The sequence below is a fragment of the Amphibalanus amphitrite genome, unplaced genomic scaffold (assembly GCF_019059575.1).
Source record: "Amphibalanus amphitrite isolate SeventyFive unplaced genomic scaffold, NRLGWU_Aamphi_draft 000034F_arrow, whole genome shotgun sequence".
In the NCBI taxonomy this organism is placed as follows: domain Eukaryota; kingdom Metazoa; phylum Arthropoda; class Thecostraca; order Balanomorpha; family Balanidae; genus Amphibalanus; species Amphibalanus amphitrite.
The window spans coordinates 137,816-154,533 of NW_024881530.1; the positions used below are offsets into that span (position 1 = coordinate 137,816).

Genomic DNA, 16,718 nt, shown 5'->3' on the forward strand with positions numbered 1-16,718 from the left:
CTGTAATCGCCACGCAATATGTGGAAGGCTTTTGATGTCAATACATACATAAATGCATACATAAAACGCGCTTTTCACAAAATTCATAAACTCAAACGCATCTGTTTTTAATGACCAGTCAACTACGCATGGATGCGTGCAGGCCACACAGGTCAGCGTAAGCCGGGCGCGGCGACCGAGCCGAAACTGGGGCGGGGCGGGCGGTAGTTGGGTAGGAAGAGCGGCTCCTGCAAATTTTGCGCAAATATGCGCAGTTAGCTTTTATGTTGCCCTGGTGTAAATTTAAATCCTACTTCATCTCACAAAAAATCAGAGTGGAACTAGATGGGACTACCTGTTGTTTCCTTACCTAAACTTTGCAGTTATATTCCAGAATCACTGTAGGAGAGCCTTCATAAAAAAGCTATAGTACATCTTAGTTAGGGAAAAAGTATACCAAAAATTTTGCACTGGCCAGTCGGCAACTTCATAACGAACATTTTGATGCATAATATGTAGGATTTCAATTTCGTGTCTATCAGCAATAAGACTCTGAATATCCGGCTCAAGAAACCTCTTGCTCCGCGTCAGTTTCCGAGTTCTGGGATACCCCATCTTCGGGGGCTGATTACAGCTATTTTTGGTCACCCGGATTAGTTTTTTTGGCCTAAGTATAATAATTTGATCAATTTCAAATCGATCTATATAAAAAATAATCCGAAACTCCGGAATCGCCCGTGGCCTCTCGTGAGGGCGTTTCCGACCAGTGTGCGCGCCCACGTGGCCGTGCCCCGCTCCGACGCCGAGAACCAGTGCGCCGTGGACAAGGCGGTGGCCTCGGTGGTCTGGCTGGGGGTCCTCCTGGTGCCGGGGGTGGACGGCCAGTACACAGGGGTGTACACAGGAGCGGACGGCTGCGGACCAGTACCCATCTCCCACCGCTGGGGCAGAGAGCAGCCCGACATAGGTACAGAGGATCGCATAATTCTCAGCGCACCGGGGTCCGGTCATTGGATCGACTGGCATGATAACCCAGCCAGCGCCCTGTGGCTGCCGCTGTGTCAGCTGGCGCTCGATTATCATCCCGACTGTCCGTGAGGACATCAGCCCACTCCAGAGGTCCGTAAGAACGCGTAACAACCGATCCAGCTGTACGGGGGCACATCACTTACCACCCAAACTGTCCGCAACGGCATCAGTTGTCCGCATCAACTGTCAACCCAACTGTCCGCGAGGGCAGTCACTTAACGGACCGTGAGCAGTGAGCACGTCAACTACCGACACAAATATGTCGAACACTTCAACGGGCAGAACAGCTATTCATGAACACATTTCAAATTACTTAACCCAACTTTATGTGAGCACATTAATTACGTAAGAGTATCAATCACCGATCGAATAATGGTGAATGGTACCGCCCTGGCCTGGCCTGGCCGGGCGGGCCGCAGGAGTATGAGACTGGCAGAGTGCTGACCTGGGAATATGTGTTTGCACTAATCACCATATATCAGGCTCCAGCTCTCCAGCTAAGCCGCAACAAGCTCGGCTTAGCTGGAGGGCATCGGAACTCGGAAGGGATGGCAAGACAATATGCATGAATTAGACCAGACCTGAGTTACCCCACTAATGTCCCCTTGTGTGAGTGTGTGTGTGTTTCTTCTTAACAATGCACGATTGAACCCTGGATTAGCAGACAGTTTAGGCTGGATTTGGTATAAACTAATATGGCTCTCTGTATCCACTAATCAAATTACAGAATAGCATACGTAGTCAATTCGGCTTCTTTTACGTTTCTTTCCTCTTCTTGGAGTGCCGCAACTTTTCCTTTTTATTTTGATATTTAAGGCAAGGGTTCTGTGCGTCGCTTGGACTGAGGGTGGGGTGGGGCACGCCTGATCATGGGTAACGGACTATAAAAAGTAAAAGATAGTACATGTTTCCGAGGCTCGGTCTGGTCAACAGTCGTTGCTCCCGTCTTACGCCGCCTTTTTCCACCCGTCTTTTCTGAATTAGCAGCTGCATGAATTCCTATGCACAAGCCCACTGACTGAACAGGTCCTGATCCTACCCAATACTTACTCTGCTATCCTAGTAGGACAAGATGTGAGACATCTGAGCGAGTAGCCAGCACCTGCTCGAGGGATCTGCACGCTGCATTATTTCTTATTGGCGTTGAGCGAATTCCAGAAACGAATGAAGATACCTATATAAGATAAGATCATTTGGCCAGCGCGCAAGGCTAGTTCTCCTTTCGCTTTAATATGTCGATCACGTGTCAAGGATTATGTGTGGCGCATGTGACGAGATCACACTATTTGGCTTGTAATAAACAGCTTATGATTTTGTATCGTTTACTTGAAGGGTCGGCACTACGCGTTGCGTGATATATCTACAGGGTGTCGAAAATTCAGAAGACAAGAATTTCATAAGATTGATCAGATTGATGCTGAATCGTTACTGCTGCAGGTGGCGATGCAAACTGAAACCTGCACACATGGTACACGTGTTTTACAATGAAACTTTATAAATTCGTTCGGCCCATCCCTCCTTTATCTTTATTGGTGGCAACTAGTGATGTCAATTTCAGAAATTTTGGAAACCAATACCAAACCGATACCGACCAAAACCACTGAGAGTATACCAAAACCGAACCGATTTTCAGAAATAGGGGGAAATACCGACTAGATACCGAAATCAGGGAATTATCAAACAAATGCTTCAATTCTTCTCAAGACATATGATAAGCCTTGAAAGGTACCTAATACTTTGAAATAAGGTAACAAAAACAAATCAGGCGATCTCTTAATTATTTGCATTGCAAAAAAAAACATTTATAACTTATTTTGTAACTATTAACAAATATTCAGGTCAGTTATTTTACTGGAATGTGGATTCAAGTCAACTGCATGAGGTGTTAAGAAAATAACTTGAACCCTGAATCTTGTCCATGCCTGAACCATCAAACCTTCTTTCAATTCAAGTCATTCATTTAGAGTCCGGTCAAGACAGGGTTAAGTGTGTTATCATGATCCAAAAGTGGTGACCCAATTGACAATGATGGGCTACACCTTGGGCTACACCACACCATTAATGTAAACAAAGCCCATGATACCTACAGTTCAGCCAAAGTAGCATGGTGATTGGTGACGATACTGACGCAGCCAATTTTTCTTCATAAACAAATGTGTAACACAACAAAACTTGATAAATAATTACTTACGAGGCACACTGATAGATAGCAGACACCACTGTAATGATATCGCGATGAAATCTAAGTAAAATGTCCATAATTTTACGGAAGCATTGACACACGTCACGTGTCATCTCTTCCATAATGGCGGTCTTACAGGCGGCGGCCATTTGCATTAAACTGTATAAAATAAAGTTTTTCTTTTCTTTTTGCTTAAGTCCACTTAAATCAAAATTCCTTGTATAAATTTTGACATTTTAAAATTGATTCAAGAAAGTTGTAGGCCGCTTTTGCTGAAAAATGAAGTAGTTGTTCAATTATTTTCAATTAGCTATTGAGCTATATCGGTTCCTCAACCTGGCGCAGCTGCGACATTGACATGTTTTTAGATGTGTTCAGTTTTGAAACTGCTGTGTGCGAGTCAAGCCAAAAGCCAATTATATTTTATGAGTGCTTATGATTAAATTGCTAGCGATCTGTATCTGTTGAGAGAGCAGGAAAGAGAACACTAATTGAAGAAAATAAATTATCCACAGGATCATGACTGCATCTCTCACTACAAGGCTTTTTGAAGTTGAGCGAAGTTGAAGATTTGTGGGGTGATGCGGGTGATGATGAAGTGACAAATGCTGCCTTAAATATTAGATGATAATGGTGAAGCTAGTGCTGTATTAAACAGGGTTTTGGATAATGTAATTGCATTGCAGTAAAATGGAGAGGAAGACAAGGTCAAGATCAATCACAGACTCCTCAAAACAAAGTCAAATTTGTTGCTAATAAATGCTTTGGAAATTTCGAGAAAGGTAGTTTAAGTATGTTTTCCAGCATACAGTGAGTTAAACATTAATTCATGTTTATGTCTTGCACATTGGCTTTCTTTGTAGAATAATTATCCTCATGGTACCTATTGGAATTTGCTAACACTGATAAGTTGCCATTTAACATTGGTAGACTGATGTATTTGATATTACAGTTGATGTGTTTGCCCATTTGTTAGGACTTAGGACATCATGCATTTGGGAGGAATGTGTCATGATTGCCATTTTTCTTCATCCATTGTCATTTAGCAAAATCAAATTTGAGTTCAGAAGGTTTATCAAAAATGCTTTCAAATATTTTATGACAGTAGTTGATTTTCATGATACCGACAAAATACCAAATGCTTTTGGTATATAATACCGAATACCGAATCGGTATTGGTTCGGTATCGGTATACCGAAATTTTGGTAACCGATTGACACCACTAGTGGCAACTGCGTGTCGCTGACCGAGTTATACCTAAGCCTGCCGCAGGCCGATTTTTGTCCGATCGCCGGTTTCGTCGTCTCCCTTAAATGGTGTACAGACAGATTTGAAAGTATCGCGCATCGTTGCGATGAATCCACCAAGCCCGACCGAGGAAGGGCTGCTAATTTGGAGAATCACCGAACCAATTGACATTCTCAACCATCCCCCAGGTCAATTGGTTCGGTGACTCAAATTTAGCAGCCCTTCCTCAGTCGGGCTTGATGGATCCATCGCACCGATGCGTGGTACTTTCAAGACTGACTGTGCGTGAGCATGCGCCAAGGGCGCACCCCTAGCCGCATCATGTCCAAAATTTAATACGAGCTACGTGTTCAGTGTTCACATGACCAAATACGAGCTACGTGTTCACATGACCAACACATCCTGAACATTTCACTTCCGTAGGTCAACTGACGCCTCCGCAATAGGCGCTATAAGGGCGCTAGCCTCACACGGCGGCGTGGGTGGCGGCCGCGGCGGATTATTTAGGATCTAAATTATAGGTAGGTAGATATCATATCTGGCAATATCTGGCGCATGTCTCGAAAAGAGCTTACAACTTTGAGAACTAGGCCACTCACAATAGTCACCGTGGATTTGACTGGTTACAGCCGTAGGGGGCCGGTCGGACCAATGTCGGGCGACTGATGCACGGAGGGGGCCGGTCGGACCAATGTCGGGCGACTGATGCACGGAGGGGGCCGGTCGGACCAATGTCGGGCGACTGATGCACGGAGGGGGCCGGTCGGACCAATGTCGGGCGACTGATGCACATCACCGGCTGACGTGTGGGAGGTGCCGCCCCGTCAGCACTCACGTCACCGCCGCGCCGGGGGGCAGACGTAATGACTGACGTGATGTTCCTTGAGCTGATACGTAGATGACGTGCAGTGATTTGGATTGAGTGACGTGTGACGTCATAGATCAAGCTATCAGGAAGGGAGTGATGATATGGGGGGGGGGAGGGTGATGACTCGAGAAAAGGTGACGTAGAGTTGATCATCCAGGGTAGGTAAAACGACATTGGGTAATGCATTTTTCAGTGCTTTCCAGTAGATAGAGAGCAAACGACCCAAGCGTTGAATGGTAATACAGATTACGCAAAAAGATAGCGAATCAAATAAAAATCCATCGCACTTTCCCTACACCATTAACAATAGCAAGGTAAGGAACGCCACATGAAGACAATTCAGTTTCCCATGTAGACGGTTTTGTCACGAAACTGCTCCCCTACCTTGGGCTGAGTGCGGGAAACAAACGGCTGGAAAAGAGCTCAGTAACTGGCCCGTCCCTGTCCGCCATACGTCAGCCGTCTCACAGAGGGGAGAGAGAGAGAGGAGAGAGGAGAGAGGAGAGAGGGGAGGAGGTGCTCTCGGACGACCCTCTTCCCAGCCTACCGCCCGCCAGGAGGGGTCCTCTCCCACACAAAACAGACAGAGCAATGAAAAGATTTCCTCACAATTTGAACGCGGTTCGATTCATCACGGCTGCCCTTCCACTTCAGTTGGCGGCGCGAAAACAGCTTCTGCTCTCTCTCGGCTGGGACGAGAGGCGGCCATCTTGGACAGCTGATATACACTGGTGACGCGGTCTGCGGCGGAAACGGCGCACAGTGCCGGGCGGAAACTGGCGCAGCCGCCGACCGGACACGCACAAAAGTCGGGGAGGAAAAGGTCGAGTTCGGTAGAAATGAAATAAAACTGGGGCGGATGAAGGACAAAGGCGATGAAGCGAGATATCAGTGGCGAGGATATGAGAGTGTCTGAAGATATTCAATAATCGTCTTGTCCTGTCGGCAGGAAGGAAGTGTTCGTCACCAACGGAACTCGTTGAGGCCTGAACGTGCCTGCGCTGAACCTTATTCATTATCGTTATGTAAGTCCTTTGTCCTCCATTATCTTGCACTTGTTTCCGTTTCCGATCATCATGGGCTGCCGCTGGCGTCTCGATCCGGAATTCTAAAAATCGATGACCTCAGATGACCTCAGGGCTCAGTCCGACCGACTGACAGAGAAAGACAGACTTCGCGGCGGATTCTATCAGCCTCGGTCCGTTCAGTCCTCAATCCAATCTCATTTTTGTAGTCGTTAGTCCAAAACTGAACCTTGCGCACGGTGCGTTCCTCGGCATAGGCTTACCATCATCAGGCTGAAAACGGCGGGCCATTCCCTCTACCCCGAACAGCTCCAGCCGCCAGCTCCCGGGTATTTATTTTCCCGGCATGGTTCTCAGCTCATCTCCAGCTGAGCGGAAAGTAGCAGAGCTCGACACGGCACAACAACACGTCATGTTTGTTTGTGTCGCTGCCCGGGCCACATGTGAGACGACAGTTGTGAATCTGAAGCTGGGCGACAGCCGGGCACGGCCGCTACTACCGAGGGATGACCATGGAGGTCGAGCTCACCCCAGAACACCGCTCCGTCCGCGCCGGGACCTTTGATTCGCCGGCGACCACTTCACGCCAGCGCCCACTTCCGGCCGGGCAGTCGGAATGGGGCGGCCGGCGCGATATAAAACCGCAGCGCTCTGACGAGATGGGCGACTAAGTGGGCCCGCCGGCACCGGAGCGGGTGCTGAAGGACCAGCGCGCCGGCAGCCGGACTCTGCAGGCTTCACCGAGCGAGCGAGCGCACACCACGAGGGCGAGCGTAACACCGCGCGGGCCCCGACTCCCACCTGTCCGTGTGTGCGCCTGTCTGTGCGTCTGTGTGTGTTTGTATGCCTGTCTGCGCCTGTCAGTCGGTGAAGTGCATACCCCGGTAGGCCGGCCGGTTGACACAGGAATCTGATGCGGTGAACAGGCGGCGCGGTGCGCAGCACGCCTGCTGAGAGGCCGTGCACTTTATTGGTCTCCGTTCTCCGGGTTCTAGTTGTATCTGATCATCCACACGGCTGATGTGCGTCACTTCAATAACTCATCTCTAGCGTATGCAGACAGCGGCGCCAGAAGCACAGCGTTTTTACAGCTCGTCTAAAAACACCGTTAGTTACTGGGTTTGAGAACTGTGGAAAGCTGCCACTCTACTGCCGGGGGCTGTTTGTCTCCGTACCGAGCCGGGTCTAACAAACTGTAGAAAGTCGCCACTCCGGAGCCCAGGGGCGGATCCAGAAAATCTCCAAGGGAGGGGCCATTAGAAACCAGGAGGCCCCCATAATCCCACCTGTTGGAGGCCCCATCTTCCCACTTGTTGGCCCCCCCCCCCAAAAAAAAAGAACTGCGTCTATTGAGCTTATCTAGCTGTTCAGGCAACATCTCAACATGAATAGCCACTTTATTTTCAGGAGGCCCCCTTTTCAGCTTTTTAACTTTTTATTTTATTTTTGAAAAAAAAAATCGGCCAAGGGGGGGGGCCATGGCCCCCATGGCCCCCCCCCTTGTATCCGCGCCTGCCGGAGCCACCCTGGGAAGATGATGGCCGTGTTTTTTATAGGTTACGGGTTGATAAGTCGCGTGACGTTCGACACAAAACGCCACCGGACGTCACATTCCGCCATGCCGCACATCACATACCAACGCGTATTAACGGGACAACTCGTGTCAAAATCTCTTTCATCAAACACTGTCAAACCCCTAAAGCCCTTTGTAATCAAGCATAATCTTATCGGCTTATCATACTGGATCAAGGTCGCTGATAAATCATTTATTTCCAACGTTTTCCTTTATTATAAGAGAACGCTGACGCAGGACGTCCTGCGCTGTCCAATTCGTAAATAGCTTAATTACTGTGCCGAGAAAAATGTCATCACAGAGGCAGTGACCTAGGGTGCACTGGTGCAGTGACCTGCGCTTCTCGGATGCAGTGAAATACGCAGTGGTCATCGCAAGCCAGTGCCCAATGGTATTTTGTGCAATAACCTACACCTGACCTGACCCGTGACCGTTGCACTCTACCATTGCTGAGCACTGGATCTAATCAGTAATCAGTCCGGTAAACGGTGTCTCCAGACTCCCACCAGTCTCTCCACCCTTGTCGGAGCTACCCATCCCCCCCCCCGATCATCACTCCTGCGTGTCCACCCCCCCCCCCTCCCCCTGGCCGTGAGTTGCAGCGGACGGCGGCGCCAATTGCTGCCGATGAGTGCCACTGACGCCACTAGCGTGATCAGCTCGGCCACCGATCGATGGATCATGGTGGAGAGCGAGGCGGTCGACCCGGCGGGACAGAAAGGAACCCTGGAGGACCCAGAGCCCGGCGGGACGAGCGGGGCCCTGAGGACCATCAGAGGCCCCGGCAGGACGAGTGGGGGCCCTGGAAGACCTGCTGGGGCCTTGAAGGACCCAGTGGAGCCTAAGAGGACAGACTGAGACCACAGCGAGTCCACCTAAATTCACGCGAGCGCACTTGATGGTCTCAGCGGTGAGCAGGGCCACTGAGACAGCAGTTTACCCGCTGGTGTCAATGCAACCCTGTGGCCTGGATTACAAGACCCACTACACAGGGTATATCAGGATTGACCCAAGCCAGCGTGCCACTGACGCTGACCCGAGGCGTCACGAGCGGACCGATTGCGCTCCGGCCTTGGGTGCCGTTAGTCTTTCTTTGAGCGGAGACTCGGCTGTCAGCCACTGAATGGACGGCGATCGCAGTGAAAAGACGATAGCCAGAGGGATTTGGCGCCAGTGCAGGACCCCCGACGTCCAATGTCCAGTGTAAAGGATCCAGTGTACAGGATCCACTGTCCAGTGTCCGGCGTCAATTGTTCACTATACCTATTGTCCAGTTTTTATTTCACTCATCAGTACTAATTATACGCAGGTATTAGGGTTCTCTTCTATCCTTTATCCTCCAACCAACTGTCCAGCGGCACTGTCTAATTTTCAAAGTCAAGTGACCAATGACCATGTCCAGTTGACAGTTGTCACGATAGGAATCTCGTGACTCACGCGTCGCTCCTGTCTCGGCCGTGACTGGCCCACTCCACGCCACCACAGCAGCAGCCGGGCCTCCACGAACGCCCCCAGGGCAATTGACAGACCATGTCCCGGAATTCGCCGGGTGATTATCTGAGAGCTCAGACCACCGGCCGTGGCTCCCGCCGGCCGCCAGCACGTGCACGTGCTACCACACGCTGGCGCCCGTACAAAAACCGGTCTGGGCTGGTGCTAATACAAACTGACACCCCCGACACAGACGTGAACGGTACGAGAGGTTGACACAGACAGATGATGATGAAAATTCAGTCTGATGAAGATGACACGTGACTGACACTGAAATCGTAACGTGCACACTGCGCAACGCCAACGTAACACAAGCGTTTGACGTTCACATTGACATAAGCACGTCACAGTTTACACGCCCTGACACACCCTGACAAGTGACACGTCACACAAACTGAGTGACAACCGCTGACACCCAGCGCCGGTAGGGACGCCGGCGGGCAGCGGGCAGTCCATCACCCTACCCCGCCCGACTCACCGGAAAGATGTCCTCGTCCAATCCGCCCGCCTCGTGGTCTTGTCACGTCAGCTCGTCACGTGCGCACACCGAGTCACACCGCGCACACTCACACTCACCGACAGCGTCGAGCACGCCGCAAATCAAACACCTCTATCGCGCCGGTGGCAGCTCTCTGTCGTGACGTCACACGGCGGCGCACTGTGCGTGCGAAGAGGTGGCACGCACGCCCGACGGCCCTGCGCGGGAATGTAGGTGCGCGCGCGCGCGCGGCCCCCACCGCCTGGAAGAGAGGTGAGCAGTGAGAGTCGGCGGGAACGCCGAGCGGCTCCACTGCCGCCAGGTGGAGCGGGCGACGCGCCGGCGAGAGTCGGTCGGTAGGGGAGGGGGAGGGGGCGTCCGTCCGTCCGTCCGTCCGTCTGTCAGTGGCAGAGCGGCCGGAGAACGACTCCCGAGAAAGAGCAGAGGGGTGAGGATCTCTGACGGCGACCTCTGACGCAATGATGACAACCAGCGACACTGCCCGGTTCGTTGGTGGGAATTCGTACACTATGCGGTTATTGAAGGTTCTGAGAGTGGGTTAGGTACTGAGCTAAAGAGTCCACTGGGAACATGCTACTACACGTATCAAGGCACAGTGCAACTGGCACTGTGGCACAGTCGTCCTGCTGAGTTCCCGATGCAGCTGAGCTGAGGCGGGCCTGCCGGCCGTCCCGACGGAAATGCTGCGTCGCCGTTTGATTTTTCTGCTTCCTAGAAGTGGTCTAAGTGGCCCCAATGCCTTCCACCGGGCTGCGTATGACGTTTGCAAGGCACTTGTGGCAGAAGGAATTGGCTCCAACTTTTCTGAGCACCTTCGAGGAGAGCTGATGGAAATTGAATGCCATTCAATTTCTCTTTTCACCCTCTCCTAAGTAAACATTTCATTTGGCTCTGACAGTGTCAAATACAGAATAGTCCTTGCTGACGATGGAAAGTGTGTCCAATATCTGCAAACACCAGCCAACTTCGTCAAACTTCGCACAAGATCGCCCTTTATGTTCTTGTTTTGCTCTCGAACATACTCGGGTTTTAGGATGAGCTGCAGTGTTGGAAGAAGCACTAGCAGCTTCAAAGACTTGACACGCTGCAAAAGTCTTCTCTGTCATAGTCTTTCATTTTCTGGTTCGATTATCAATTGCTAAATAGACGTATACCGTATCGGAAGTATCATTTTTTTACACTTTTCATCTTTGTCCTCTGGATGATCAACTAAAATTCAAACCATACATACACATTACAAACCTGCTAAAAGCGTGCTGAAAACGTGTTATTAAAAATGTGTCATTTTTTAAGTTCATTAGAAATGAACAAAATGTGGATATCAAATAAAAACAAAGGGGCATCAAATGGTTCCAATTGAAAGGAATGTTTCAGGTCCCTGAACAAACGATCGTCAAATATTAGGTGATATGTTAGTTTTTGGAAGACGCTTCCTCAAATTTCAGTCGACCCATTTCAAAACATTAAACACTAAAAAAGTAAAAAAAGCTCATGCAGTTCCTTGTAACATATTTGCTCAGCGATATTGAAGATTTTCATATGGAAACATATTCAAGCATTTCCGGGGTCCAAATCCACATCATGCTATTCTAAACTCTTTATCCCTCAGAGTCTCTCAGAGTTTTATTTCAAAGTACGGCATTTCCCCCAGATGCTATGCGCCGAGTTTTCTTTTCGGCGAACAAGGGACCGAGTTGAGAAGTCCCGTCAACGACCAGCGCGCAATGGCGCAGACACGACTGTAATGGATATTGGAGGGACTCCAACTTACAACAACTCCCCAAGTTTACGACTATGGCAGTCTATATGATCGCTGAATGACGCCAGGAGATGGAAGCCATCGATGACTGAGTCACAAAAATGCCCGGGACGAGCGTACAACTTCGGTTTCTGTATGCCACCGCAGTTTCATTGGACCCTCTGGAAATTCACGTTGGCAAGGAAGACGACATTTAGCAATGCTACCAAAGATGCGATGAAATACGATACAATATTATTTCCATTTGAATAGAACAGTCAATCTCACTAAAAATTTATAATCTACGCGTATACAGACGCGAGCTCTTCAAAAAGGAAATATTTTAAATTCAAAATAAAAAGGTAAAAGACGCAAAACAGTAACAAATATTCATAAATAAGCTAAACCCCATTTAACTCGTTGTGATTTGTTCGATGGGTAGCAGCTATTTTGAATCGAGTGTTTTAATCCGCACAGATTTATCTGGAGCGACGATGATACCGGTAGGAGGTATAGCAAAGCCCCGTGCATATGCCTTATCTATGAACATTGGTCATGGATCAAACCAGCAAATAACAACTTTAACGCCATGTACATATTTCGAAAAAAAACGATTAGCACAATCCTAATCCCCTCATTCGTTCATTAATGACGTCATGTGACACGCTTTGAATCACGTCACGTCACGTCGCGTCACGTGGCACCTGATGTGTCGCCGTCACGTCCTCCGATCAATGCGACTGGCGGGAGTCACCGACCGTCGACGCGACGCTCGGCTAAGTGACGGCGACATCGATTGAAGAAACTCCGCGAAGTCCACCGGCGGACTGCGACTCTCGATGAGGCCAAGTCAGGGCGGGTCGGGTCAGGTCATGGCTTGGTTCAGATCGTATTGGGGTCAGAGCCAGGATCGAGGCTGGGTCAGATCAGGTTACGGCCGGGTCATGATTAGTTCGGGTCGGAAATGGTCCAGATGGGCCGGGATGGGATGAATATAAAACTAGACGCAAAGGGTGAAGTCTATCGAAGACTGGGCGACGTCCGCAGCAGGGGCAAACTCTAGTAAGCATGTTATTAAAACCCAGAGGGCTGAGAATCCAGCGCAGGCCAATGCCGAGTCCTGATCGATATCGGGGAGCCACGCCTCCCATCAGCTGATTCACCTAACATTTGGCCAGTAACCAAACTCCAAACGGTTTTATTTCACCGAAAAACATGACGTCACGTTCGTCAGTACTTGTTCTTGCCCATGCCACGAACGGTGAACAAGCCAAGAACATTCAAACTGCATTCACGGTGCAGGTTCTCGGGCTATTTTCAGCTCGGCAGGCACCGCGGTAGTCCAATGACGTCAGATACCGTCCGTATCCGGGATGCAGTTGTCGACATGGTGTTACGCCGCATCGGTTCGAGTCCGCTCAGCCTCATCGTCAGACACTAATTGGTAATCAGCGTGGTGCTCATTTTCAGCTGACGCGTGGATGAGTGTTTAATTAACGTGTCGTCGGGTCAGGAACAAAGCGGCGTGTCGTAGCGTCGACCAAAGATCATCAGTCAGCAGAGCAATTTGTAATTTTGACGCATTCGTCAAGTAAATGTGACGCAGTTGCTGCTGGAAGTAGAGGCTGGTATCTGTTTGATTATTAGATCTGTATCGGAATCATGCATATATTTTATGATCAGATAAAATTTTGGCTAGAAACCAGCTTCCAAACTGCTTTATTTCACCGAAAAACACATGACGTCACGTTTCGTCGGTACTTGCTCATGCCCCTTCAACGAACGGTGAACAAGCCAAGAACATTCAGACAGCATTCACGGTGCAAGTGCTCCGGCTATTTTTGGTGAACTTTCATATATTTGGTCGAATTTATTTCTCCACGACAGCATAACCCAAAGCAGTGGCTGGCAGAAATGATACTAAGCGCGGCCGCGGCTTTGAAAAAATATTTGGAACATACATCATTTCAAATAACCAATAAAAATAGTTAAAAAGCAGGCAGCATGATATCAGATTTCGTAGTGGCAGAGGTAGCTGGGAAGGACATAACCCAAGTACCGGCTTGAAGGAGACTCAATGCACCCCACAAATTGAAGCATATCAGCCACGCACCTGAGGTGTTTCCTCCGCTGTGGATAGCTTGTGGAGAACGAGGCTCCCGGTCCTCACATGGTGACCTGCACGGAAGACTGCAACATGAAGACAAATTCAACAACAACAAAAATAGCTTGTGTCATCATCTTTGTCGAATTATTGATCTGCATCAGACTAAGAAGCCAGGTGCTGCCCTTTAGCAGCCTCCAGTTGCAGCATGGACCTCACGTCCTGTGCTCTCACTGCAAAGGCCGCGGATAGAATTCCACGCGCACCACCCGCCAATGAATGGCGGGCCGCAGCCGGCGAGAGGGGGGGGGAGGGTTGAGGTCACAGCCCCCAGGGTCGGTGCAGCTGTGACCTTTAACCCTGACGAACGTCCCGTGCCGGCGGTCAGTGCCGGCAGCGTGGCGCCGTGTCCCGACCTACCGCCGTGAGATCAGTTAATCCCGGGCGGGACGGGGCACTCGGCGGGCCGTCAGCTGGGGTGGAGCCGCTCGGCGTTACCTCCAGCCGGCCAGCTGACACCGGCTCCCCGGTGGGACGGCAGGGGAGGGGAGGGAGGGGAGGGGAGGAGGGTCAGGGTGGCGCGCGGGAAGGGTCGCTCGGGGCCGCACCGGGCCCTCCCACCCGGAAAGGAGCCGGTGATTCCGGACCGCCGCCGGCACTGGCCGACAGAGGCTCCTTTGATGGCGGAGCGGGCCGGATTGACGCTCGACGCCTGTCCTCCGGAGACGGCATGTCCCCGGGACAGACGCCGCGTGTCCACGGGGACAGACGGACCCACCGGCGGCCCCACAAAGCACATTCCTTCCCCGCCGGCGGTAACCGGCGTCTCCCCGGCGTAGCGGCCACACAGGGGGAGAGACAGGTCCCCCAGCCAGGTAAAACACGCGGGGCAACGAGCACAAAGATAACGGCTTGAGCTTGATATTGACTGTCACAGAAACAGCCAATGGGCAAACCACGCAAAAAAAAAAGAACGTTTGGGTCTATTGCAGAACATGTAACCGCGACAGAGCATCCAGTTTAGGTCGTCCAGTATTGTTCTCCTGTTCTTTGTCCAAGCGTTCCAATGACATACTATCGCATCGATAAAATCCGAACCGCGAAGGTATAAATCTCAAAGCTTTCATTTGAAATCGGCCGCCTCTTTTGTTCCCAGAAACGACCAGCGCTCATTGGGCTGTATTTGCTCCGGGCTGGTCACACCGAACTTCGGTTACCTGAGGGGGGAAGAGGGGAGAGAGGACGGGAGGACAGAGCGCGACGAGAGCACACCTGGTGATCTCGATGTACACCTGCCTCCTCGGTCCAGAACACAATTGGATCCAATGGCGGCGTTCCGTCCGCCCGGGCGCCCTTCCCTCTGTCAACGGAAAGAAGAGCGAGCGACCTCACAGACCATGGACAGAAGACCATGTGATCTCAGAGGCCGTGAGCAGAAGACCACGTGATCTCAGACCGTGGTCAGAAGACCACGTGATCTTGAAGGTCCCCGGACGACCCATGAACCATGGATACAAGACCAGACGATTCTCTCAGACCAGACGCAGTCACACAAGCCATTAGAATTGTCGGCCTGAGTCTGCCAGTCGCCACAGACCACTATCCGCAGAGCCGCCGGGGTAATCTAGACACCTATCCAGAGACTAGACGGACACATTGTTGGTGCAGGACCAACACAACACAGACCAGGTGAAACTTTCGAATTCCATAGGAGCACGCCCTTACCATGTCACCTGGAACAGGCAGTGTAAACTTCAAATGAAAAGCACGAAACAGTGGTCTCATCGGGTGCCGCAACTTTCTGACTAATCAATCTAATGCAGCCAAAGTGGTCAACTAGAGAATTACTCGGCATGAGGACAGAGTTTCGATTTCGAACACCCTTTGCGACCGATCCAGGTTGGGACCCGCCGACCTCCCGAAAAGTTAGACTACGGCTCCAACTTTGTGCAGTACGAAACACCCATTGTCGGTTAAACTAAATGAGCAGTGGAGGTCTATTCCAAGACGTATCAATGATGTATGCGTCATTATTACGGTCAGCTCAACGGCGCATTGTGAAACCTCATCTTCATTGGCTTTTGAAACTAGCGTGACCGTATGATATCAAATGGAAAATGTGCGTGTCCGACCTACATAAAATGGCACACGCACAATGCCACAATCCTCTCTTCATTTTATCCCTTATTATCGCTCTACGCCAGGGGTCGGCAAATGGTGGGGCATGCCCCCTTTGGGGGTAATGGAGCCCTTTCGGTGGGGGTAATGAGGGATTCTGAGAAAGCCTATCTTTTTAGAGTTTGTAGCTCCAGTGATGGAGCCATCGTGACTGTTGCATCCCAGGGTTCAAAGATTAGCCCAGGCCAAAGGCACAGCACACATTGATTAGATACCAATTTTCACGTACGTACCTGCTCGCCTCACCATCTCACCCCTCCGTACAGTCGTACAAAAGCAGCTGCAACTTTTAACCGTCGCCCGTCTGTTGGCGTTTCAACAGCTGCTAACGTAAGGGGGAGGAGTCGATCGGACCCCCGCGGCCTCTCGGACTCTGAGATGGAGCTGTGCATAAAAAGACGAGCGTGCTACCCATGACAATAGGAAGCCGCTGCTGCCCATTTCTAAGGTCCTTGGTCATTCATTCCGTCTCATTCAAGAGGGCAATGACAAGTGTCGATAAAATCGGGACACGCTATAACTTCTTGAAGTGAGATTTTATGACTCAAGATGATCTCCAGAAAAAGATCATAAGCCAACGGTCATTATGGGTCCAGAGGCCAGCTGTTTTACCAACAGAAAAATAGCCGCCTGCCGGAATTTTTTGCCTAAAGATCGTTTCACATATGGAGCGTAAACGGTAAAGCCCTATCCGCTTACGAGCCCATCGCGTTTACGCTCCGTATGTGAAGCGGTCTTGAGGCAAAAATTCCGGCAGGCGGTTATTTTTCTGTTGGTAAAACTGCTCTCAGGTCATGACATTTT

General features: G+C 50.4%; 1 protein-coding gene across 4 annotated transcripts in view; it reads right to left on the reverse strand.

Moving 5' to 3' along the window:
• Positions 1-10,159, reverse strand: part of LOC122369443 (TOX high mobility group box family member 2-like) — a 127,172-nt gene extending 117,013 nt beyond the window's left edge. The window contains exon 1 of one of the 4 annotated variants that reach the window (XM_043344240.1): positions 9,874-10,159. The gene's annotated coding sequence lies outside the window, so the exon portion shown is untranslated. The remainder of the gene's footprint in view (positions 1-9,873) is intronic. The other 3 variants (XM_043344248.1, XM_043344265.1, XM_043344257.1) reach the window with 3 other exon arrangements.
• Between the last annotated feature and the right edge of the window lie 6,559 nt (positions 10,160-16,718).